At 43.1% G+C, this 26,653-nt stretch overlaps 1 protein-coding gene across 18 annotated transcripts in view; it reads left to right on the top strand.

Moving 5' to 3' along the window:
* Positions 1-26,653, top strand: part of WDFY3 (WD repeat and FYVE domain containing 3) — a 189,011-nt gene that overhangs the window by 36,658 nt on the left and 125,700 nt on the right. For 17 of the 18 annotated variants that reach the window (XM_083834169.1, XM_083834167.1, XM_083834168.1 and 14 more), the window contains one exon: positions 17,576-17,670. The gene's annotated coding sequence lies outside the window, so the exon portion shown is untranslated. Of the gene's footprint in view, positions 1-17,082; positions 17,105-17,575; positions 17,671-26,653 lie in introns of those variants that run through there. The other variant, XM_083834171.1, reaches the window with a different exon arrangement.

Genomic DNA, 26,653 nt, shown 5'->3' with positions numbered 1-26,653 from the left:
GAATTTAATGGTTTATGCTCAAGTAAGCTAAAAAATAGCATTTGAAACTACAGAGGCCCCTATCTTGAGTAGCATTTAACATGTGGTAATTGATTTATTTGGCACCGTGCACTGAAAGGATTTATTGGTTGCTTATTTGTTTCCCTAATGAGAAGAGGGGTGGACATTGTATAACTTCTCAGGCAGCAGGGATTATGCAACTGGTCCTGTTATTGTGGAGCCAAAGTCCTTCCTACTCCCTGGGCACCAGCTGCTTGTGTTCTGGCTGCGCCTTGTGTTTTTTTCTTTGCTTTAATCATCTTCTCCCCCCATAGCCTAGTGCTTTGGTGAACTCGTTATTTTCTTGCTTGTGTTGCTGTTTCCAGCTCTCCCCAGTGTCAGTGGCAGTGTCTTATTTGGGTTTATTCTTCAGTTCAGTATGCTGCAAAATGCAACTGCCCTTGCGTATTATTCAAACTACAAAAAGTATAGAGAAATTTATTTTTTCATGAGACAGAATCGCTTGATACTTTATAGAAATATTTAAAATAAATAAATAAAGGCATTTGCTTTGATCCAAGTCAAATTTTACTGCAAACGGCCTTTGCCTAAGCAAAGGTCAAAAGTTACAACTTCCTATTTTCATGAAATTAAAATGAAGTAAATAGCTGTTGTTTTTTTTTTAATCCTTCAGAGGATGGGCCTGGGAGATAATTTGATTTTCAACATCTCTCTCCCCCGCCCCACTTCAGAACACCAAACAATGTACAGTAGTACTGTGCATAAGATGTGGCAGTTGTAAATCTCATGCTTTTACAGCTGGGTGATCACACTACGGTGTAATAAAGGCAATGCAACCATTGCAGTACAATAACGTGCTAAGTGAATTGAGAAGGTGCTGTAAATCTCACCTATTTGCACTTGATTTTCAGTTCCCAGTTTTATGTCATACTGCTTCTGTTTTGAGGTTGTGCAGAGTTGGAGTGCCCATGGGTGGGTTGTGTCGGTCTGCGATGAGCGCTGGGACACATGCCTGTACGGCGTGGGCTGGTGGGACCAGAGACCCCTGTAACCCATCGCGCCAGACTCCGCTTACAGACCAACAGAGCATGTGTGGTCCTGATAGGGGAGAAAAAATGGTACATCTGTGATAGCGCCTGAGTTGCTATATTTCTTGTATTTCTATAGCAAATGTGATCCATATCAGTCATAAATCACCTCTAGCACGTAATGTCCTAGGCCAGGGAGTAATTTGGGCGTAAAGGCTTTAAAGACACTTTTGAGATGGCAAGTGTTTTGCTAAGGAGTTACATGGACTGCTCAGGGAGTGTTTTATTGCTCAGTGTCTGTACCATGGATGAGTATTTGAGTCGATGACAAGTTGTCTTAGGATTTGCACAAGTGCTGCCACTCAGGGAATGGTGGTCCTCTTGGCCTGAGCTGTCTTGTTGGAATTGCTGGAAGTATGATTCAGTCTGCTTTAGAGATACCCTATGTACAGAAGACATTCTCTTCTGAGACTGCGAGATTCGATGTGTGACGTCCGTTCAATCCTTTCCACTTGTACTTCCACCCCCAAATCTCTCATGGCAGAAACATCAGTTTCGGCTTCCTATCTTTTGCTTCTCAAGAAGGGTCTTGTTCAGCTGTGTGAGTTCAATCCATTTTTTATGGCCATGTGTCACTTGAATATTCCATTATTTCTGCAGTTGTTGAAGACTGTGTTGGAACTCACACCTCAACCCCACAATTCCGGCACCATAAGTCCAGTTGTATTTTGTTATAAAATTTATTTAATTTGATACAGTAATGGAAGGAATTTTAAAATCAGTCTTTAACTTACTTGATGGCTCATAAAGACCTGCTACAAAGTGTGGTCTTACGGTCCTGTACGAAGCATCTTTGTGGCAAATTTGTTTATACGGTGTTTACAGCTAACAAAACAAACTCCTGAAGGACAGTGAAATGGAAGTTGGTACGTGTGGTTTCATTTGGACTTGAGATGCATTTCAGATATACTTTGAAATAAAATAGTTAGTTCAGAAACTTGCATAAGAACCTCACTGAAATAAAAAATAATAGTTTTTCTTTTAAAATTTCAAGTTGAGTGACTTAAAAGGAGTCTCTGTCTGTCTTGTCTGTGGCAAGAGGAAAAGATGATTATTTGAAACAAGACATTGCGATAGGGTTTGTTTTGTGCCTCCATGTGTCTGCTTTTACCTGTGGTTCTTGGTAATACTCCCCAGTAAGGATTTAACCACTATACAGCAGTTTTAATGAATACAACAAAGCATGCATAATTTTGAGAGCGCAACTCTTTGGTTATGGTGGTGTACTTCATGAGGTCTGATACAGAGTAGTAACTTAGTTTCTTCCTTTTTATACTGAGTCCAAAATAGTCAGCAGTTGAGCCAGAAATCTTAGAAGTTGAGCAATTCAGGAGGAAGTGGCTTCTTGGCTGCCTTGGAGAATGGATTTTTTTTTTGTTCTTTAAATCTGTTGGTTTCTTTTCCAAGCTGTAATTGTCAATATCTTTGCTTTTTCCCGACCCTTAGTGTGCTGTCGAGTTTGGTTATTAGAGGTTTTATTTTCTGTTGAAGGCAATTAAAAGGGTATTTGTACACGGCCTTCTCACAAGTTGCAGGTAAGGATTAGCACCGATTTTGGGGTGTAAGGGACATTGGAAATGAAGAGCAGGTTATTCCATGCTCAATAATCTTTATTGATCAGTCTGTCATGGAGTGTGGTTCAAATTTGGTACATAACTAACTACAAAGAACATATCCATATTGTTAATTATCTTAAAAGAGGGACTGAACTAATGTATTAGTCCATTGCATCTTCACTCTTGTAAATCTCACTCGTATTACCAGTTAAGTAGACATTAGAATAATTTTTTATCAGAGTAGTACTTGATCGTGCTACTTAAAGCTGGTTTCCACTTCATATATGATCAGGAACAAAACCAAAGTGGTGATGTTTCATTGCAAAAGAGATAAAGAATTTTTTTTTTCATTTGTTAAATACTGCACATGGGTAGTAGAGAAGGAAATTGTTAAAGAAGGAAAAGGATTTGGGCTCACAGATTAAGGAGGAACAGATTCTCCAAAATACATTTCGTGGAAGTTGAGTAAGAATACATTAAGGGGAAGGAACTGTATCACCAAGTCAGCTGCTGCATTCCTCTCCTGAAGAGTTACTTGTTCCCTCTCCTTCCATCAGCAAAAAAAAAAAGAGAAAAAAAGAGAGAGAGAGAGAAATAACGCAGAGGGGGGGAGTCCCCCAGCCAACCAAAGCAAAAGTTCAGGCCCAAACTTGAAGTTCACACATACACAAACCCCATAACTGCAAATCATTTAATGACTAATTAAGATGTTACTCTGTGTCTGTGTTAACAGGGAGAACTGCATAACAGTGGAAATGTTGAACTGTTGTCGAACAGTGGAAAGTTGAACTGTTCATCTGCTGGTACATTTCTCTTAACGTTTCTCTTGGTGATGACCAAGCAGACCTCTCAAGGAGTGAGGTTAGTGGATGTCAGAAGAGAGATAGCAATTCCAGGTTGGAAGGTGATGTTTTCTTGACTTGGGTCATTCAGTGCTGTTATTTTTTTTTTCTGTATGTCAAAATGCACCCATTTGAAACCGTTTGTGTCTGAAACGTACTTCCTGCTGAATCTCTTTTTAGAGATCTTGTGTTTTGAAGCAAGGATTTTAATTCACCCATATTTTGTTATGCCATACATGTCTGAAATCTTGGCAGAACATGTCTTCTTGGTATGGAATATATGCTTTAACAGAAATAAAATATTGGAAACAAAATGTTATCTGCATTCTTGTGCTTTGCACTTTTTAGGATTGCTAGGCAATATATATTGAGTTACACAGAGAACAGGGGAATAAAAATGGGTATTTTTTTACTGGTCTGAATCTGATCCAAGGTAATAATGATCAGAAATGTGCATTATAACTTGGGCCAGGAATCTCTCTTTTATAACAGCTCAGAGGAAATGGGAGAAGGCCGCCGGTGAATGAAATGAGGAACATGAGGAATGGAGGGCTTGTCAGGGGGAGGCAGTAAGGAAAGTTGGTTTGAAATTTGAATATGAATTTAAAGTCATGAGATCCACTGTGTGGAGACTCTTTTATAAATGCACATGGTTAAAATTTAGTTGCAGTGCCTGAACAAATCAAAGCCCAGCATCTCAGCTTTCTTTTGGGCTGTCCCAATTGGGAAGTGAAGTACTTCTCAGAAATTTAGACTACCACATTCAGATGACTGAGTGCTACTTTGCATAAAAGAAGGAAGAAGCACATTGTACAGAAATTCTATAGAATTTCTGTAGATGACTTTCAGAGCAACTCCACATAGACTCTTACTTGGCTTTAGGCCTTGATCGGTGGTACCTTAATTTCCTTCGGTTGAAGGAAAAGGCAAAATAAATACAAAATAAAGTGAGTGCCAGTAATGAGTAGCATGGGTAGATCTGACCCTCCCCAGAAGGCAGTAGGAGTCTTCTGCTCGACTTGAGGGTTGCTAAGTGAAAAGATGACCTTCTCCCTTGGACGCTCCTCTGATTTTGCACTGTAGGCTCAGGCGGTCACTGGAGTATTTAGTATTGCTTCAGTGTGGCGATGCTTGTTGGGAAACAGAAGCCTTTTGTAGCTGCACAAGTGCCTTTGAAACCAAAGCTGATGATTTCTGGTGTAGCGCGTGGTAGAACAAGTAAGTAAACCTTTATTTTTAGGATTTATGTGTATCATCACCCTCGGCTTGCTCAGTTGCAGCCATTTCTACACCTAGTTCTGTGAAGCAATGTTGACCAGTAGCGTATACGTGAACATTTACATACGTGATGATGAGTGGTCAGGCTGTTCATTGCCTCGACTCTGAGCTGGCAAAACTAGCAGAACAAGGTGTGACCTTCCAAGAAGAGTAGCATTTTATTTAGCAGCGAGGAAACAACTTATTGGAATATATGCACTTAAAAGCTTCTAGTCTAAACAACTTCTTGGAATATATGCCCTTAAAAGCTTCTAGTCTAAGGTCACCGACCAGAAAGGCCTGTCTCGCAGACCAGCAACCCAGCCTCCTCTGCAAAGCTATTCCTCCTCCCCAGGATCACCCGGGTAAGGGCTGTGTGGCACCAAACCAACCGCTCCATACTGTGACTGATGTGAAGCCTTATTCTGGACTTTTGGGTGAGGATGCTGCTTACAGGATGCCTGTAGGTTAGTGCTGCTGGCCTGGAAGCACAGCTGCCTTTCCATTATCTATGGGGCAGTTGATCCCCATTGCAGATGGACAGAAACACACATTCACAAATGAGCTAAATGAGCACAAAAAGAGCTAACATTATGGAAGGCCAGCTCTTGTCTCTCTTCCCTTTGGAAAATGTTTCCTCAAGCGCAGTGCCATGCAGTGTCTGTTGTCAGGGGCACCTCACCAGGAGAGCTGCTTTGGGGCAGTACCCGGAACTTGACCTGATTCTGGGTGCGACCACTGGGATGCTGCTGTGCCACAGTCTCCACGATTCTTGTTCAGGAGGGGCTGCTAGTACAGGGCAAGATGTCGCCCCCACGCCGGTGTCACACGTTTCGATGTGTTACAGAAAAACCTGTCGGGGAACTGATGTGCTGCTGGGCACGGCAGCTGGAAGGGCTCTTGAAGAACTTGCTTGAATCTTCTGGGGCTGCATGCGAGTCAAGTGTAAAAATCCCTCCTAGGCAGGGGATCTGCATGCTCGGAGTGCCTGTCCTCTGCCCTGTGTGTCCTGCCATAGGTTCTCTTTGTTTTCCTCTTCATGTCTGCCATTTACTGCAGACCTGTGTCACCTGGTCTGGCCCCCGAGCACCTGTCTGGGTAGAAAAATGTCTACTGGTAGAAAGATTGGTTATGGTTCCTCCTAAAAACTGACAGAATGAGTAGGAAGCTGAAGGCTATTGATCACAGCTGGAAGAAATTATGAAGCTGAGGGATTTTGAAAACAGGGCAATAAGTCAAATGACTTTGCACCTTGAATTCCAGACTCAGGGAATGAGACCCACTATCTACACGGCAGTGGGGAAGAGGCAATCTCAAAATGGTTCAAGTTAACCAACCTTGGCAGCTCCGTGGTCACGGCTCCTGCTTGTGGCTGGGCCAGCTGTGCGAGGGGACCGGGTTGTGCAGGGCATTGCAACCTCCGAGGCTGGAGACAGCACTGCTTTGCAGGGCCGCGTCCTCATGAAGAGAGTTTCTCCTTACACTCGGTTTTAACCTCGTTTGTTTCAAATAGTGCCTGTTGTCTCTCGTCCTCCCACCATGTGTTGCTGTGAAAAGCGTAGCTCCATCTTTGGTTTGCCAGCAGCCTGGGGCTTTTTAATATAGGTCAGCCTTCAGTCCTGTTAGGAGATGGTAACTATGTGATTAATTAAAAGTAAATAAAAATTAATATGAGTTTGGAATGAATGGCTGGGATGGTACAGTGATATATCGATTACATTATGTAATATAACACCACTGAGTGTAACTGTATTGAGCAAACTAGCATATTGACACTAATTAAGAGGGAAAATATTTACGTTTGTGTGTACTATTTGGAGCAACTTAAACACTTATTACTAAAACAAAGAAAAACTTCCCCACTTTGATCCAAGGCATTTTAATATAGCACTTAAAATTGTTACAACTGTTCAAATACCATCAAGTTAGTTTCTGGAATCCAAAGGCCTGCCAGAGCATCTGTCCTCAGGGGAGATATCTGACCTTTGGATTTCAGAAATTTAGATACCAGCAATTCAGATAATCAGGGTTTGTCTCTGTATCCAAAAGGCTTATATATAAATTTCTGTAGAGAGCTAAGGGATTAGTAAGGCATTAGCTCTCTGAAATAAAGAGAGAATTCCTCCCTACTTCACTAGTCTGTTTCAGATTTGATGAAGGAAAATGTTAGCACGTTGAAGATTTATCTTATTCTTTCATATGCAAAATAATAACACAGACTTGCTATTTGAATGTATATTTGATTGATCTAATTAAGGGCCTGTCTATGGATATCCGATCAGCTCCCAGTGTGTACGTCACTAATCTTTATTTCAGAAGAGATGACCACTGCAGAAAGCTTGACTGTCCTTAACCTCTGGGAGAGATACAGGGATAGATGAGAGGCACTTGACTGAAGCTGCACTGAAGTAAATTATAACTAGGGCCAAAATGAACAGCGTGAGGCTAGTAAAACGCTGGAGCGTGCATCTCGGAGAGGTAGCGCATCTTGGAGGTGCTCAGAACTCACCTGGACATGGCTCTGAGCACCCTGATCTAAGCTGACCTGTACGAGGGTTAAACCATATGACCTTCGTAGATGCCTTCCAACCTATATTGTTCTGTACTTAAACACAAAAAATATCCAATATTTCCATAATATGAATCAGTGCTCTAACTTTAAGACCTAATTACTGAATTTGAAAACCTCTTCATAAAAAGATAATGCTTACTTAATGCATTGTAATTAATTTTATTTTAATGTTACAAGTGATGTGCAAGTCAGTTGAACATGTCTATATAGGGAGCATCTGGTGGTGATTTTTTAAATACTGACAGATTCTGTATTATTTATTCAAGAAGCACATTTCTTGTTAATAAGAGCAGAAGACAGTTGATGAGTGATGGTGGATTAATGCATCCTTGGCAGAGTTTTGTAAATTGGGGATCAAACACAGTACATGAAAATATTCTGAAGACAACTTGAAATTAATTTCAATAACTTATTTAAATGTACAAGTTTTTGATGGTTCATTTTGAGGGGAAATTAGCATTTATTTCCGTTTGGATCAGTGTGTAAAAGTAGATATTATCAAAGCATGTAAATTTAATTAGGAAGTAATTAAAGAGCAATGGAACTTAAAGTGTACACCAGAATTTTCTTGTTTCTTTTTTCCAGTGTAATTTTGGCCTTGGCTTATTATAAATGCTCAACTTAGGAAGCGTTTCTTCTTTCCAGTGGCACAGAAATGAGGGACTGCATCAGATCTTCCTGACTCTTCCAAATGACTGTGCTAACACTGAAGGCAGACTCGAGGTCTCCAACAGTACTTGCTTATGTTGAACAAGACTGGGTTTGTTTCCTTGACTTTAATCACCTTGCTTTAAAAAACAATCTGAGTTGATGGTGCTGAACCGCTTGTCAAGTCTATCTTGTGCCAAACTGCTCAAGTTGTTCCGTTGTTCTGCCTCTCTGTGTATAGGACGCTTCTAGAGGAGACATCAACACGGCTGCAATTCAGCAGTTTCCGTAAGGCGATGGCTCCTTTTAGTGAACTCATTGGCACTTCACATTTATCTTCTCAGGGCTTTAGAGCGTTGAGACGAATCTAGCTGAAGCAAAACCTGTAGAAGGCTAGAATTTTTCTGGTAAGACATGACTGTTGTTGCAAAGGCATAGGAGGTCACAGTGCCTGTCTGGCTGCAAGAATACCATCTCGAGAGAGTTCTGTATTTTAATGGCTTTTAGCTCTTGGGTGGCTTCAGTGGCAAGGCACGATGCTTAGCAGTTGTATCTAGGAAGGTAGCTGTAACATTGGTCGTTATGACTCCTTTTGTTGGAGTCCTCCCGTCTGCATGGAGTTTGGAGGTGTCTGTGTTTTGAGGGCTGGCACTGGGTTTGGCATGTTGACGCAGGGCGGAATATCTTGCTTTTTTTTCCCCTTCTAGAAACCATTAGTTGTTGGCAATGTAGTCATACAGCAGAGGCATTGGTAACGTAGATCACTACATTTAAGATCTTCCCCCTACACCCGCAGAAAGCAGTGTTTTAGGTGGTGGTGGTTAGCTGAGGGGTGTAGGGTTGTTGCCTGCCCTAGCTGGTATCATTTTTGTTGTATTCCCTGCTTTCTGAGCTGTGTTATGCTTGCTTTTGGAAAGAGCAAGTGTAACACCAAGCTATGGAGGGTCATGTTCTCTTTTAAGTTGAAGACGAATAGAGTAATTTTGGGTAAGAAATGTTTAACCAGTCTGTGGTGACAAATGTCAATAGACTCCTGTGACACTTTTGCTGTTTCCTGATGTGAACCTGTAGGCTGGATCTGCGAGAAGTTGAACTGTTTGCCTTGATGCATTTTCCTCCTTCAGCGGGGAAGATAGTTTCCTGACGCAGCTGGTTAGCGAGTCTACCAGGGGAGGTGCCCCTCTGGACCATCTGTTCACAGAGAAGGACTGGTGGGAGATGTGGTGGTCAGGAGCTGTCTTGGGCAGAGTGACCACGAAATGGTAGAGTTCCCTATTCTTGGCGAAGTCAGGAGGGTGAGCAGTAAAACCGCTGTCTTGGACTTCCGGAGGGCTGACTTTGAGCTGTTCAGGACACTGGTTGGCAGAGTCCCTTGGGATGCAGTCCAGAAGGGCAGAGGAGTCCAGGAAGGCTGGGCACTCTTCAAGAAGATCTTAAAGGCTCAGGAGTGGTCTGTCCCCACGTGCCCAAAGATGAGCCGGCGTGGAAGCAGACAGGCCTGGCTGAACAGAGAGTTGTGGCTGGAGCTTAGGAAAAAAAAAGAAGGTTTATGATCTTTGGAAAAGAGGGCAGGCCACTCAGAAGGATTGTAAGGGTGTTGTAAGGAAGATTAGGGACAAAATTAGAAAGGCCAACGCTCATCTGGAGCTCAATCTGGCTACTGCTGTTAAAGATAACAAAATATTTTTATAAATACATCAACACAAAAAGGAGGACTAAGGAGAATCTCCATCCTTTACTGGATGCGGGGGGAAACTTAGTGACGAGAGATGAGGAAAAGGCTGAGGTGCTTAATGCCTTCTTTGCCTCAGTCTTTAGCAGCAAGACCGGTTGTTCTCTGGATACCTGGTACCCTGAGCTGGTGGAAGGGGATGGGGAGCAGGATGTGGCCCTCACTATCCACGAGGAAATGGTTGGCGACCTGCTACAGCACTTGGATGTACGCAAGTCGATGGGGCCGGATGGGATCCACCCGAGGGTACTGAGAGAACTGGAGGAGGAGCTGGCCAAGCCGCTTTCCATTATTTATCAGCAGTCCTGGCTATCAGGGGAGGTCCCAGTCGACTGGTGGCTAGCAAACGTGACACCCATCTACAAGAAGGGTCGGAGGGTGGACCCAGGAAACTATAGTCCTGTCAGTCTGACTTCGGTGCCAGGGAAGCTCATGGAGCAGATTATCTTGAGTGTCATCACGCGGCACTTGCAGGGCAACCAGGCGATCAGGCCCAGTCAGCATGGGTTTATGAAAGGCAGGTCCTGCTTGACGAACCTGATCTCCTTCTATGACCAAGTGACGCGCTTGGTGGATGAGGGGAAGGCTGTGGATGTGGTCTACCTTGACTTCAGTGAGGCTTTTGACACCGTTTCCCACAACATTCTCCTCGAGAAACTGGCTGCCCTTGGCTTGGACTGGCGTACGCTTTGTTGGGTTAGAAACTGGCTGGGTAGCCGGGCCCAAAGAGTTGTGGTGAATGGAGCCAAATCCAGTTGGAGGCCGGTCACTAGTGGAGTCCCCCAGGGCTCAGTACTGGGGCCAGTCCTCTTCAGTATCTTTATCGATGACCTGGATGAGGGGATCGAGTGCACCCTCAGTAAGTTTGCAGATGACACCAAGTGAGGTGCGTGTGTCGATCTGCTCGAGGGAAGGAAGGCTCTGCAGGAGGATCTGGATAGGCTGGAGCGATGGGCTGAGGCCAACTGTATGAAGTTCAACAAGGCCAAGCGCCGGGTCCTGCACTGGGGCACAACAACCCCAAGCAGAGCTACAGGCTGGGAGATGAGTGGTTGGAAAGCTGCCTGGCAGAGAAGGACCTGGGAGTACTGGTTGATAGTCGGCTGAACATGAGCCAGCAGTGTGCTCAGGTGGCCAAGAAGGCCAACGGCATCCTGGCCTGCATAAGAAGCAGCGTGGCCAGCAGGTCTAGGGAAGTGATTGTCCCCCTGTACTCGGCTCTGGTGAGGCCGCACCTCGAGTACTGGGTTCAGTTTTGGGCCCCTCGCTACAAGAAGGACATGGAGGTGCTCGAGAGAGTCCAGAGAAGGGCAACGAAGCTGGTGAGGGGTCTGGAGAACAAGTCTTACGAGGAGCGGCTGAGGGAGCTGGGCTTGTTCAGCCTGGAGAAGAGGAGGCTCAGGGGAGACCTCATCGCTCTCTACAGGTACCTTAAAGGAGGCTGTAGCGAGGCGGGGGTTGGTCTGTTCTCCCACGTGCCTGGTGACAGGACGAGGGGGAATGGGCTAAAGTTGCGCCAGGGGAGGTTTAGGCTGGATGTTAGGAAGAACTTCTTTACTGAAAGGGTTGTTAGGCATTGGAATGGGCTGCCCAGGGAAGTGGTTGAGTCACCATCCCTGGAGGTCTTTAAAAGACGTTTAGATGTAGCCCTTAGTGATATGGTTTAGTGGAGGACTTGTTAGTGTTAGGTCAGAGGTTGGACTAGGTGATCTTGGAGGTCTCTTCCAACCTAGGTGATTCTGTGATTCTGTGATCTTTTTTGAGCAGGGGAAGCTTAATGGAGTCTTAGTTTGGAAGTGTATATTCATTTGGAAGTATGGCTAGAGTGCAAACACTTGTGTTTAAAAACAAAAAGCCAAACGCTGTAGTAATACCTAGGTACTTTCTTTTCTGACAGAGGTTGGTTTAGCAGCAGTAGTGAATAAAAAAAAAGTTAAGAAAGAGGGCTTTGGGGGGAGCCAGGGACTGAACTGCTCTGTTATTTATCTAACACGGCTGACCTTCCTATGGGCTTTTAAGGTCTATTCTTTCCCAGAGGGAAATATCTGAAACTTTCAACTTAATCCTGCTCTTAAAATAAACGTAGCTGGAGGTACTTAGGGAAGGTGATGCTCACATTCATATCCCTTCTCTCAAATTCTGTGTACAGCACAAAAATATTGTTACGTAATTTATTTCTCATCATTAAAGAAGGTGAGAATTAGGATACTGGCTCTGGCCGGCAGCGCACGGTGCTGACCTCTCGCCCCATCTGGCTGAAGATGCACTTTACATTGATGTCCCTGGTGGTGCATCTGAAAGTGTGCCAGTGGTCCACCATGTGAAGGAGCGAGTGCTGAATGCGCATCTCCGCTATGATGGGCAGAAGTCGGATTTACATCACATGTGATCCCCGTCGTCCCGTTGGTTTCTTCCAGTCAGAAGCAGATCTTTATCTCTGTGGGACAAGGAGTACCAGCACTCAAGTGCTATATTTAATTTCTATCAGCAGCTGATGTAGGCGTCAATATCAATGCCTTGTTAAGCTCTTGCTGAAACACTTTGTTTATGTGTAATAAAACATTTCTCTCACGTAACATGTACGTCATTTGCGTAACTTGGCAGAACATGGAAATAGGCAGAAAAAGGCTGTTGAGATCTGAATCAGTTTCTCTTGAGTGCCTGTAGTGTGTAACAGAAGAAATTTGATGCTTTCTTAGTTTTATATTGTATGGTATGTAACCACTTGATAAACTAAACCTACCTTTTCCACAGAGAAAGATTCACAAAATATCTTAAGTGAGGGGAATGCAGCTAAGCTGGAAACCTGTGTGGTGTTTGTATTTATTTATTTGTTTTAGAAGTGAGAGGGAAACATGAGTGGATTTTGTGGTGTTATTTGCTCCGTTTACTTCTTTCCAGGAACCAAATGATTTGAGATTGCTGAGATTTTTTATTCAGATCTTTTTGCGGGATGTCTGGTGAGGGAAGCAAGCAAATTGTATTTTATATGTGAAACTTCAGAAATAGTGTCTAGAAAGCACTGAGATATTTAGTCTAAATAAAAATAGAAACACAACTAAAACTCGGGGTAGAATATTTAGTGGGGTGCCAGAGCACAAATGTTTTGTGTCTTAGCAAGCCAAGTACTTAAATGAACAAGGAGAAGGAAGTAGTGGCTGCTTAGAGAAATTATCCAAATCAGAAATTGACGCCGTATCGTGAAAAATGGGTTTATGCTTATTGCCATCAATTCTGGAGAACAATGTTTGAAAGTGCAGCAGTTCGAGTTCAATTTTCTATACACCTTGCTTTAACAAAAGGAAAGATGTTTGTAACAAAAATTGCGTAATGCATGCTGACCCGACGTATTGCCTGGTTTAAATAAATAAATTTATTCCTCTGCTGCAGGTGGGGGGAATAATCCTGCATAATAATTGTAATCCTACAAAATGTGTAATAATCCTTCATAATAATTCAGACTATATATATAAACTCTTCAAGGAATGCCTGTAGATCAGGACTCTTCTGAAAAATAGAATACCTGTTAAATTTGGTGATAATAACTGTGAAGTGTCGGTTGTGGTTTTATCAGTTATGCTCAAGCTGGCTACCCTAATATTATGTTTTGGCAAGACAGTTGAAAATGTGTTAACCCTTTGAACTTAAAGGAAGCAATTCAGTGTAGCAGGGAGCTCTATGTAAGGCTGGTGTGGGAGTGGAGGTGTTTTTAGTGGCTCAAGCTTTTTTTCTGAATGGAACTTCATGTCTCGAAAACAATGGACAGGCTTGCTGCCAGGGTTCAGCGGTGGGTCATGAAAATGAAGTGGCTGAGAGTCAGGACGTAGTTATGGGGCTTCTCGGTTGTGTTGGTGTCTGCTGACTCGCACACTGCGTATGTGTACGTAAGTGCAGATGTGTTCTGGTGGATGAGGCATCATTAAGGTATTTGTTTTGCACAGCAGGTGGAGACGTGGTGGCACTCGGCAATACCTGTTGCTCGTCACTTAGTTTTTCATGATGTAATAGCTATTTATACAATTCTGAAATAGTTATGAGAAGGCACCTAGTGCCAAATGGCTGCCTTGGTTCTTTGCTATGCTCCTCTGCCCTTTTGGGTTTCAGCAGCCTCTGGGACACCTGGGGTCTGCAGCTGAGCAGGCTGCCGGCTGGAAAGCGAGGTGCCGCCTGTCTGCTCACCGCCTGCCCAGCAGGACACAGCCTGGAGCAGCCTGAGCTCACCTTCCTGTCCTGCGCCCCAGCTGCCAGGAGCGTGCGTGGGATGGTCGGTGGGGAGAGCAACTGTGCTGCCCCTGGTGTGCCCACCGTGCGGTCAGAGGAGGCGTGCGCCACATGTGGGGTCAGGAGGGTGAGCACAGGCCTCTTGGCTGAGCGTCCTAACTATCTGGTAAGACAGGTCAGCTTGGGTCTCGCTTGTTTGGAGAACACACATCCTTCAAAAACAAAGAGGATAGGTTTTCTTTTCTGCACTTGATGTGCCATTAGATTTCCCAGAGGTGTTCATCCTTTGCAGAGGTGGTTTCATCAAGTGGGAAGTAACCAAGTTCGGCCATGCTGTTGAGACTGGAAAGAAATGGTTCTAATTTCTCAGAGTTTGCAGCATGGTTCCTGTCCAAGCGTAGTACAGTCGGAGGACCCGTTCGGACTCCGCTCTCCATGTTGTGGGAAGCTTCTGAGCCTGCCGCATCATTTCGGTGGGGAAGCGAGGAGCCTGATGTGGCTTGAACTCTGCTAGGCACTTGCAGAGCATCACTGTTTGTGACTAGGAGGCTGAAAAACGAGCTCTTCAGTTACTTGGCTTAGTTACCTTTCATCTGCTGATGTCACCATTCTGGCATACTCAAGGTTGAAAAGTTTCTGAGCCGCCTTGCTCCTCTTCTTTTGTTGTTGTTGTAAAATACATGGGGTGTACCGTTGGCTTTGAACACGTTTTTGGTAATTCTGTTGATGACAACAGAGAGAATTTGAGCTTGGCCAGTGCTCAAAATGAATTGATGTAATTAAAGGAGGAGTGGTTTACTTTTGGCACTGAGGAAGGCATTTAGCTCTTGTAAACAACGTTTACACAGCCTCTCCTGCCCCATTCTAATGAGTTTTGGGACTGCCGGTCAGAGCAGTTTCATTTTGTGAAGAACTGTTTCTCAAGCCATTCTGGCCCTGATGAACTTATACTATGGAAGCAGGGTGAGTGTAGGGGAGTCAAGATTTAAAGAGAGAAAATATTCCACGTGTACGAGGGAAATATTCATAAACTGGGCAGCTTGGTTCTCACAGACCCAGTTGGAAGACTGGTTCCCTAAGTGCTCTCACAAGATTTCTTCTTATTTCTGTTACACCAAGTAAGTAATGCATATGGAAGTGGGGTAGAAGCTGTCTCCGTGCTTTCACTTCCTAACAGTGTTTGTTTTTTTTAAAAAAATAAACTTAAGCTGGAGGAATTGCTGATACTGCCCTTTGATTTCTGCTCAAGTAAGCTTGTGGTTTTTGAGTACAAGTAGTATAAATGGTCATTTGAGATTTGCCAATACAGTAAGTGTTAATTAAAGCTGGCCTAATTGTAGTCTGGTCTGACTTGGAGCCAATAGAGGAGATTTGCTTTGTCTGTATTTCAAAATCCGTGGTTTTGAACCTAAGAGGTTATTTGTGATATACTAAAGTTCTTGCGAGTGAAATGCAGTTGAAGGTGTAATAGAAACTGCAGCGAAGTATCTGTGCTGAGATTTATTGCTGACCCAGTCCCAGTAACTGTTCCTGTGACAAAAGGGCCAGTTGTTTATACTGCTAGTTTAAATACTTACATGCTTCTATGGAGGTAAAAATAAAATTGCTCGCCTTATTTCTTGCATGCCAGAGTTTTGCAGTCCCATTTCTAGGTTCGCACTTGATGCGCACGCACTGTTTGGTGCAGGCTGTTGAGTTGATGTTTCTCCTACAGACAGTTGCAAGATGGTGACGTATAGGTGAGCGGTGGCATGACAGGTAGAAGGAAAAGAGGGAGGCCTTCCCTCTTTTAACAAGGCCAGGACACTGTTGGGTGGTTCTGTGGATGTCCAAGTCTCCCTGGGCCTGGTGTGAGCCTGGCCTTTGGCACTGGCGAAGAAGCATCCGAGAGAACTGCGTGGACCGGGGGCATGGATGCAGTAATGCACATGAGGCCAGGTTCTGCAGTATCTGCTGGCCTTAGTTTATCAGCAGAGCATGTAGAAGCAGCAGACGTGACAGCTGGGTTGAAAGGATGGCATCCACTGCTCATCTTCACACCCTGCTTTCTGGGAGGCTTGAGCATTGCAGAGGCTGGTTGTTTGGAAAGCCACAGGGTACTTGCTTTGAGCTGAACTGTGTTGGAGAAATGTGGATAGTATTTCATGTAGTTCATAGTCCATAACAGAAAAAGGTTATGTCAAACAGCAGCTGTTTTGCTGGAGCTGACCTCCTGAAATGGTAAATGTAAGTGGCTGCCCTGTGGCTGTGAACAGGAGGCGCAGACGATCTGAAGCTGTGAGGATGCTGTTGAGCGTGCTTGTTGGGTGAGCGCATGCAGTGCCTGAAATGCATCCCACTGGGAATTAAACTCATAAGCTTGGTTCCTGTTTGGTGGGTGGATGCCACTATCTTTTTCTAACCTGTTCTTCCACTTTCCTAGATTAAAGTACGAGTGCCCTTTTGAAAGCTAGGCTTTACTCAGCAAGCAAGGGCTTCAAGTCTTACCTGGAAACAAACACAGTTCAAAAACTCCCAAGAGTCCCAAGTGGTGCTCCCTTCCCATCCTAGGAGTAGCAGGGGTTTTATGGGCATGGAGGATTAAGTTAGAAGAGAACTGACTGGTTTGGCTGTTGATGCTGAACTCTTGGGCCTGCTGGCAAGTTAATTTAGTTTGTGGATGCATACAAGTGTTGTAACAAAACATGTAGTTATTAAGCATTACAAGATTTCTCCAAGCAAGGAGTCACATTAATGCCACCTCTCTTGCAAAGTCTTTCTAAGGTACAGTGATAGTGTGCTTGCTTCTTCTGACTTCTGTTTTTTCCCCTATAATCTTCCCTGTTATTTTTATTATACAAAATAAAATTCACAACATAGATTTTTTTAAAACTATTATTATTATTTTCAAGTTTTCCTCATTGATTTAGGATATGTCTGTATTGTATATTGTATCATAATGTAGAAACACCTGTGCTACTGATGCCAAACATGGCAGATTAGGAATCACAGGTGAAATAAGTCTGCTATCACATAGCTAGTTAACCAAGGCACAGTATATCACCAAGGTACCTAGCTATTTGCCAGGTGCAACAGCAAATAAAGCTGTATTTGCTGCCTCTATCAACTGACTTGGGCTAGCTGGAGCATCTCAATGTGATTGCTTGCTGAAACCACACAGGAAGGAGTTGAGACTCTGCCCGTTGCTGGTTTGTGTGCATCCACTTGTAAAACCCAAGATGACCTAATAAGCATTTTATAACTCTGCAAAATGAGGCAGAAAAACTAGGAAAGACAAGGGAAAGTCAGTCGAGTTCAGTAGTGTCACATATGCTCAGTTTAGTTCCTGTTCCCTTCCTATAATGATGAGGAATCGCCTAGTTGCTCAGAAGGATGCTCTTGCTGATCAGTGGCTGTTGCGTTACTTACTGGCCTTGTAATTGACAGGAACTCTTTCAGCGGTTTGTGTGCTTTGAATGTCTCAGATGAAACTGGGATGATAATGCTTGTGTCAGTTTCTCGTTTGCTATAGTTCATTTTCCAGGAGTTACTTAAACATTTCTCAGCTTTGTGAAACTGCAGTTGTTCGAGGAGCAACGAATCTTTGATTTCAAAATGGCAGAGCTCTGATTTCTTTGGTATATTTGTATTCTAACCTGTTTTCATCTTACTTTCTCTAGTGAACAAAGAGCTTTGGTGTTGAAGAGAAACCTCAGAAAGGAATGGGTGCTGTTCTCCTGAAGCTGTTTGCCCTGATCCCGGAAATGCTGTAGAGGTTAGTGATGGCAATGCTTAAGTGTTTCCATGAAATTTGGCTTTAGATTTGTAATTGTCACACTCTTCAACATGTTCTGTATGAACCAATTTATTTTGCCTGTCATAGAAACAGAGTTAATATAGGCATAGTTTGAATGCTGACGGTTTAAAGTTGCTCTACTCAATCAAAATTAAGGTTTTTGTTGATTTGTGTAGAAGTCTTTGCATGTTTGGCTGACGTGAGTCACTTGATGTTTGTTTGTTGTAGCACAGTAAGTCAGGCACTGTCTGAAACCTAGGTATATTTAGCTGAGTGAGTTAGATGGCCTCATTTTCCCATGTCCTTTTTCATTTATGGTACTTTGCTGTCCTTTAATAGTTACAGCAAGCACTGAAACCTCCTATTGAATAGAGGTGGTCGTTAACTTAAAAATGATGCATTTTAATTTGAGGATTCTGGAAATCACAGAGATGCACACATGGAAGTCAAGGAATTTTCTTCTTGTGTCAGAGCAGGAGGCAGGTACCATGCAGCGGGCAGCTTCTCCTGCCTGTTTGCCAGGGCTGCGTCCCTCCATTTGTGCTGTGCAATACAGCTCTGGCAGTTTGTTTCGACTCCTGAAGCTGTGGGCACGCCGCTGCTGCAGCCTTGCTTCTCCTTTTGCGTTTCTGCATGCACGGTCCAGAACCCAGACTGCTGCCCAGCGGCTATGGGAGGGTCAGGAAGGATGGAACCAGAGGAGAGAAGCACTGCGTGGGGTGGTCATGGTACGTGTGTTTCTTTGTTTTGCTGAGGATGTATGTGTGAGGGGAAAAAATGATTTAAGCATCCTTTTTGCTAGGTTGCTGTTGAAGTTGTCAGGGCTTCCCTCAGCATCTTATGCCTTTTTGTCCATAGGACGTTGACCTAACATTTGTTGATTGGCAGTAGTTCACTTTGTCACAGAACAAAAACGTAACACCAGGGAGGAATGATTGTATTGTTACAGAGCTTTCATAGAATAAGATAGAAAACGTGGAGGTTGCTATTTGGGATGGAGACGGAGAAGTCTGGCATGCTGCTTTGTCCTAACCTGCCAGTGATGGAAAGGGACGTTTGCGTGCCATGCTTCTGCATACGCAGCATACGTTGCACAGTTGTCAGTTTTTGCTGAAAGATGGGTTTACTGATTGCCTTTGAGGTAAGCAGCAATATTTCACATTGTGTCAATAATTTTTGCTACTGATGGATTAATGCCTGAAAGACCATTTGATGCGTTCCTGTCTATTGGTGCTGCCATAATCTTCTATGGATGTGAAGTGCAGCGAGGGGATTATTATCTCTATTGAGGTTAATCCCATGGAGATGATGCTCTCTGGTTCTGTAATCCCTGCTGCTGGTCTGTTTGTCATTTTGGAATATGTCTCTCTCTCTCTCTGGTATCCTTGCAAAAGTTTTCCTAGCAAAACTGCAAATTAAGTTAGATAGACTGCAGACACCTTGTGCACCAGAGGGACAATTGGAAGAGTGAGGATGCTGTGCATGATCTGTGCCACATCTTGTGTCCCCGGTAGAAGGTATGGGAGGAGCTACTATTGATAAGCAATAGTCTGTGCAGGGTGAGCTTTCGGCAGTCCCTGGGTAAGTCTTTATGTCCAGTTAGTTAAAACGATCTGGAAGCATAGTGAACCTAGCTTGAGAGTTTTTGTGGTTTCATTATAACACAAAAATCTGCCTGGGAGAAAGCGCTAAGGCATGTTGCTGTAGGTGCAGCAATAACTATTCCAAGTGCTATGAGGCCAAACTCTGATGTGTGGCAATTTTTCCACGTGAAATAACAACAAAACATGGTATAACATCTCACTATATTGCAGTTTTAGATTGAGAGTTCGTTAGAAATCATGTTCGTTCTTTGGCATTGCTAAGAGGTCACCTGAAGGAGAAGGAAAAAGAAAAAGGAAAAAAAAGCCATCAACTCTACTACTTGTGTGACAGGTGACAGAAGTGCCAGCAAGGGACTGCAGCTCTCTGCTTTGTGCCATAGCCCTCTTCTCCTGATCCATAATAGTCCAAGTACCTCCTGTGGCACAGATGGATATCCAGTGACTGAAAGAGTGTCCGATGGAGGCCGGCGGCTGTCACCGAGCCGGGCGCTGTCGCGGCAGGCGCCGGTGGGGGGAGCGCGCTCGGGCGGCTGGCAGCACGGGGGACTCGCGGGGGGCCGCAGCAGAGCAGCCTGTCCCCTGCACCCTGTGCCTTCGGAGGGGAGGATCCCAAAGCTGAGATGCTTGCGCGCAGCGTGAAGAAGTCCGGGTAGAGGAAGACTGAACAAATAGAAGCTACTGGCGTTTCTTGGCGCTGATACCCCCCCACACACACCCCGTCCCCAGCTAACATGTAATTATACGAAGTGCTGCTGGTAAGCTTTATCTCTTGTTGCCAGTCTCTTCTGGAGTTGTTCGTACTCGTGTAAAGAGAAATTGAAATGAACTACAAGCTGAGATCCAGTCCAAGTACAGTGATGCATATTTAACTAGCTGTGCATAATTTTTAGCTGTTTAGGCTGTTGACTGTCCAGAAGTAAGTGAAAAACAGTTAAATTAGACCTAGTGTTCTATCTCAGAAAGAAAATACTGTCTTTTAGTTGGTCACATGAAGAGTTTTCAAAATGCAGCTAATACAAGCTGCTGTTCTCAAGTGCAGTAGTCCTGCTGTGAGGCATTTGTCCATCTCTGCTTGCCGTAGGCTTGCTTTTTTCTTTAAGAGAATCTCACTCTTGGGATTCTTAGCTGTCCTATTTTATCTTGTGGTGTATTTCTTAAACTTTTCTCAAGAAAGCATTTACTTACTGTGAAATGCAACTCCAATTTTGGCACTATTGCTAACCAGGAGAAGAACACGGGGAAAGGAGAGGATAAGAAAAATAGTGTTGAAAGTAGTTATGGTAAATAGTATGTATACCAGCCCATTAGTACTGGCATAAAGAAGTTAGATAAGCAGGGATTTTTAGAGAGTATGTTACTGCTTTCTACCTGTATGAGAGAGACTGACTTTACTGCCCGAGAATATCCATGCCCCCTTCCGCCATTTAGGCAGTCTGCAAATGAATACCAGAAACCAATTTCAGCAGTGCTAAATACTCAAATGAAGAACTGCGGAGAACCTGAAGAATGCATTTACTTGAGCAATTACTTGAGCAATTAGTATTGCTTTACGGGTCTGCAGTTTTAATCTGCTTTGCAGATTATTTAATTACTTGTAGCTGTTTAATCACTTAGGTGGCACTTGGACATGTGGGGGACTGGAGTCTTGTGGCTCCGATGTGGTACCCTAGCTCAGAAGAGCCGTGTCCTGCAGTGTGCACATAGTTTAAGAATCTTCATCGTCATCATATAAATTTCCGTATCATACAGTGATCATCCTTTTAAAGGAAGGACAATGTGGTCTTCAGATTACATTTTTTTAAGGAACACGATATCATGGACTGATAAGACTTTGGATCACTTCGTGCTTTATTAGAGTCCAGACCTGCTGGGGAGGTCGTCATGAACAGAAGATGGTATGGCATCTCACATGCCTTTCTATGTGAAAAGCCATCTGCAATTGCATTTTTCTTTTGGTTTGGTTTTGTTTAGGGGTAGGTTATTTTGGTTTGTTTTACTTTTCTGGATTGGCATTTCCATTGTAATTTGCAAAGATAGAGAGATGGGTAATGCTAATATTATCCTAATGTTTATTCAGTGGAGAAAAGCTGATAGATGCAATAAAGCAGGTAGATGGCAATAAAAGGTACATACCAGTTCTTCCCTTGTAATTTCTGAGAATTTGCCAGTAATTCTAGACTGTTGGGGAAAAAAAAAAAGAAAAAAAAGTTGTTAATTTCTGCCAGGGGAGGTTTAGGTTGGATATTAGGAAAAACTTCTTTACTGAAAGGGTTGTTAGGCATTGGAGTGGGCTGCCCAGGGAAGTGGTTGAGTCACCATCCCTGGAGGTCTTTAAGAGACGTTTAGATTTAGAGTTTAGTGATATGGTTTAGTGGAGGACTTGTTAGTGTTAGGTCAGAGGTTGGACTCGGTGATCTTGGAGGTCTCTTCCAACCTAGACGATTCTGTGATTCTGTGATTTCCATCCCAGCGCCGCTCTGTGAGCCTGGCAGCCCTCCTACAGGTTCAACCCGTCGGTCAGGGAGCAGCAGCAGCTCTGGCGAGTTTGTGGGGAGTCCGAGCTGCTTTCTGTGAGGAAAGACTTGCCACCTGTTGTTTGGTCTTTGCTCCTCACTCCGCAAGAGGCTTCAGAAATGGGTCTGACCACGCAGCTTAAGAGAAGCTGTGGTCGTTCACCTTTGTTTAGTTCCTATCACTTCAGAAATAACCAAGTGTTTGCGACCAGGATTTTAATGCTGATTTTGGGAGGGCTGAGGGTTTGTCTCCCCCTCCCTGATGCTCTGCTCTTTCTGATGAACTTTTTCTGACTGTATTGTAGGAGAGAGTTGAATTGTGTTGTGCCAGTAGGACGGCTTTATTGCATCTCTCATCCAGGTTATTAGACACAGGCAGCTTTGTCAAGGCAGGTTTCACAGGCAGCAGGCTTCTACTTGGTGTTCCTTCATGTGCAAATTTCCTAAAGGCAGAAAAAAAATGTTCTTTGGGAATGTAAAATCCTGTTCATGTGGCTAGGGATAGTTGATGCTTTAGGTTGCTCTTGGGGGGACAGAAAACAGAAAAATTCGCCCACTTTGTGTAATAGCCTCCTCTGCTTAAAACATCTGGCGGCCTTTTTAGTGAAATGTATCCGTCCTGTGGTTATATTCACTTTTGTGATTACTGAACAGGCTGTATGGGGCCACCATGTTTAGAATATGGCCTCATTGCTTGGCTGTAACAGCCTGCCCTTTGTTCGCAGGTCACAGGTTTCCTTCACCATCTCCCTCTGTTGCTTGCAAAGTCAAGTAGGCTAGAATATTCATCCCCATTCCTAATAACGGCTCTTTGTTGATTCTGGTAGAATAACTTTTCAGGGAAGGCTTTGCTACTTCACTCATTGTGGAGCATGGCTTTTGCATTAGCAGTAAACATTTTTAATTTGTGCCTTGGTTGATGTCTGGACGCTAACCAAGCACAGTTTTCTCTTCAAATTCCAGGTTGTTTTGCCTTCGTGGTTTTTTTCATTGCTGCTGTTCTGTTCTCCCACTCTGCCACCCCTTCTCAAGGGCTTCTTAGCAGCATTTCGTCTCCTGATCGACACGCCTGAGTCATTGCCATGCGGTTCAGGTTGGCAAAGTAAAATTTCAGTTCTGCTCTATTCCCGACAGGCTGTAACTGGCATTCTGTTTGTCCAGTTAATGCAAATCAGTTTATTCACTGCTTTGGAAAACAAAACAGAAGAAACAAGCGTTCAAAGATGCTCAAGATATTTTATGGAATGTGGAGAGAGCTCATTAATTAAAACTTGCCCTCCAAAAATATTGAGGAAACAAATAGTCCATTCAGTGTTAGTTTTATTTTTTTAGCAGTTGGTACTGATCATTATAATATAATGATTATTATAATATTTAGTACACTTTGCCTGACACTGCATAGCTTTGAGTTTATCACCACTGGCTATCTTCTTAATGGGAGCACTAATAGTATGCATTACTAATTTAAGCAGTTTAGTCATTGTTTTATATGCTTTCAGTGTCATGTCCTGATACTGAACAATCTATTCATTCCTCCAGTTCAGATTGTTGTTTTTTTTTTTTAACTGAGATGCCGATGTTTCTGAGATGTTTCAATTCCTTGAGCATAGGCTCACAACCAGAATGTTGTTTCAGTAGTTGCTTTTCCAGAGTTTCTCACCTGTAGGTGAGAAACTACAGAGGCAGTACAGAGGTTCGTAGCATAATTCAAGATTGTTTTTATTTTGTCTTGCCATCAAGCTGGTGTGGCTGGGGATCAACACTAATTGCTAACACCAATCTGATAAATTCTAGTTTCCAGAAGCTATCTGCATTAATCATCTGCCTGTACAAGACTACTGAAAACATAAAGTTTCAGGCTAAAAGAGTAAAAACTTACCTTATTTGGAATGATTTTAATATTAAATGAGTGTTCCAAAAAGGAAGTGGCAGTAGAGAAACATCTCCTATTTTTGTCATTATCTTTTGTGCCTGTGCTCCTGCCAGCTTGCACTTGCTCTGCCTGCCAGGATTTTTGTGTTGGATAGATTTCTGTTGCTTCAGTTACTAAGTTTCTTTCTCAAACAATGTCCTTTGCTCTCCTTGAAGGGCCTGAGGACTTCTGCATAGGGCACTAGTTCTGACTTGGTTGGACTAAGCCAGGGTTGGCTTTCCTTCCTGAGACTGTACTGTAACCCGAAGGTCAGAGGAGTGGAAAAAGTGCCACAGGAGTGTCTTTGCACAAGCATGGGCAAGCAGCTTCATCGAGCCTGGATGTCAGTGGGCCAGCTGAACGTGCTAACACTGGTCTCTCCTGTAAGGATAACACCTGTACAGAGCCCATACTTTGATCTTTATTATAATTGATGACTAGTGTTAATGATTTTTTTTTTCTTGGAGTAACCATTCCTCATCTCCTAAAGCAGAAAGGCTTCTCTTAGATGTGTGGAGTTTCATTTGGTCCTCGGCCCTGCAGTGGCAATCTTGGTGTTTTTTTAAAAAAATAAAATAAAAAAAAAATCCATAAATGGTTTAAAAACTTTTTTTCCATTTTCTCCTTAGGAAATGCCCTACAGCAAGCAGCTTGTGGCATGGAATTTCATGGAATTTCAGGCTTCCTTCATGGTTAGCAAATCCTAACTGATCATGGCAATCAAATCTGGTGTTACATGCAGATAAACTACTTAGAGACTTCACTCTGAAATTTACAAATGAAGCTGTGTAGGACCAGGCAGTTACATGAAGATTTCAGGTAGTCTTAGAGCTTGGCTGTATTTCTTGGTCTTGTTTTGTGAAGAGATGAGGGGCTGTGTCTGTCGAAAATGCCTCGAAGATGAGATTTTTCTGTACCTCTTTTTGCTTGTTGATGTACTATTTATTATGTGCCATTTGGCGTCTGAAAAGTGACAATTACTTGTGCTATGTTCCTGACCTTTTTCAAAAGCCAGTTTTAAACCAATATTGGATGCACCTATTCAAGTGCTCACTATAGCTGAGTAAGTTCCGTTTCTCCTGGAGGCAGGTGTGGTAGTTCAGGAGGAAGTGAAAAATGATATTTCATTTGAATTGAAAAGGATGTAGAGTAAACAGTGCAAAGGAAGACATGCTAAATGATGTGTTGTTAGTCTAAACAGCCTGTGTATGAACTTAGCAGCAGTTTGTTCAGTGGGCTTTTGCAATCCTTTAGCCTGACTATTAATTCATTACTGAGAAGAAAAACAGGCATCCTAAGTCTTGTTAGAAGCTTGTTGGAGAAGAAGCAGCACTAAGACTTGTGCTTATGCTGGTTACAGATCCGAGAGTAGGAAGTCAGCTGTAAGCGTATCAGCATCCAGCCCGAGCCAGGTTCCTTTTGTTAGGCTCATGTTACAGTTGTGCTCCTGTTAGGGAAGGAAAGCACGCATGCTTACTTGCTCATGCATGCTCTCTTCTTGCTCTGTGTAGGATGGCCTTGCATGCCCTTCCTCCTTTATGAAACAAGGAGTTTTATTTGTCATCCCCAGATGTCCATCAACATCCCATGTTTTCATTACATCCCTTGCCTCTGCGTGTGCTTCACTCGTCTCTCAGGTTAGGTAATGGTGGTCCAGCCGTCTTGCAGTTCAAACCAAGATGAAGAAGTTTCTGAAGTCACAGTGTTGAAATGGGTAGTGGGTCTGCACTTCAGGTCCTGACGTTCGTGTGCAGAAATAGCAGCAAAGACAACTGAGGCAACCAGAGCTGTGGTGTGGAGTCAGAACCAGACGGTGTTTTCAGCTGCAGTAGCATTTAATGCTTTGCTCAATGAGGATTTATGTTTTGGGGTGGTGAACAAAAGGTTTGTAGCTTGGAAATAGTTTATTAAATTTCTGGAATTCATTTGGTGTTTGTGTTTATTAATTAAGAACAAGAATACACAGTGATAAGGCAGTCTTCCTGGGCATAAGCTTGCACTTGCGTCTCATGGAAGGGGAGGAAAAAAATATGCTTTTTTTCTTCTGTTCTATGCAGAAAAAAAAAAAAGAGTACTTGACTTTCTTATTAGAACAAAATGAGGTATAAAAACACAACTAAATTTAATTTTCATTTAAAATAATGCTAAAACAAACAAACAAGAAAGCAAAATCCACCAGACTATTAACCATGCATTTTTATTCTTAGTGAGACAGCTTTCCCCCGTCCCTGCAGGCTAGGTCAGAAGTATCACTGTTATTTAATTGTTTCCCTTCTCTTTCAGTGAACATAAAACATTAACCTTCAAGAGGGTACAAACCACAGGAAATCTATTCTCTCAGCATTTGCTATTATGTATCATTATCATTAATAATTTGTGGGAAATGGACCCAGAAAGAGCATTGATAGTCCGTGTTTAGTATCTGCCTTTCTTACTGACCAGTTGTATCAAGTTCTTCACGGTGTCTGTTGAAGTGCTGAGAATTTTTGTGTTCAGCGATGTCAAGGCATAAAGGCTGGCCTGGCTATAAAAATAGCGTTTTTAATGTTGCAAGTAACAAAGGAATTGTATCTTTAAATACTCATCTGAGCTTCCTTCAGGGAACAGAAAACTGCATTGAATTCTCTAGTTCGGTCACTACCCATGAACTGAAATGATCTCTTTCACCTGCAGAAAAAGAACAGTGTTTCCTCAGGTTGGGCTCAGCACCTAATATGCTTTTTTACATAAATGTCAGCTTTCTCATGATAACATAATGTTGCAGGAGGTACATTTTAAAATACTTAAGTACAAAAGGGAAAAAAAAGAAACAACAAATCCTGAAATGATAGTGTGTTCTTGCAAATCCGTGCCTGAACGGTTCCTTAATTAATAATACTTTACAGTATAAAAAAAGTTTTATACTTTACAATATAAAAAACTGGAGCGGGGTT

The sequence above is a fragment of the Anser anser genome (genome assembly GCF_964211835.1).
Source record: "Anser anser genome assembly, chromosome: 4".
In the NCBI taxonomy this organism is placed as follows: Eukaryota; Metazoa; Chordata; class Aves; order Anseriformes; family Anatidae; genus Anser; species Anser anser.
This window is presented reverse-complemented; position numbering and strand designations above follow the sequence as displayed.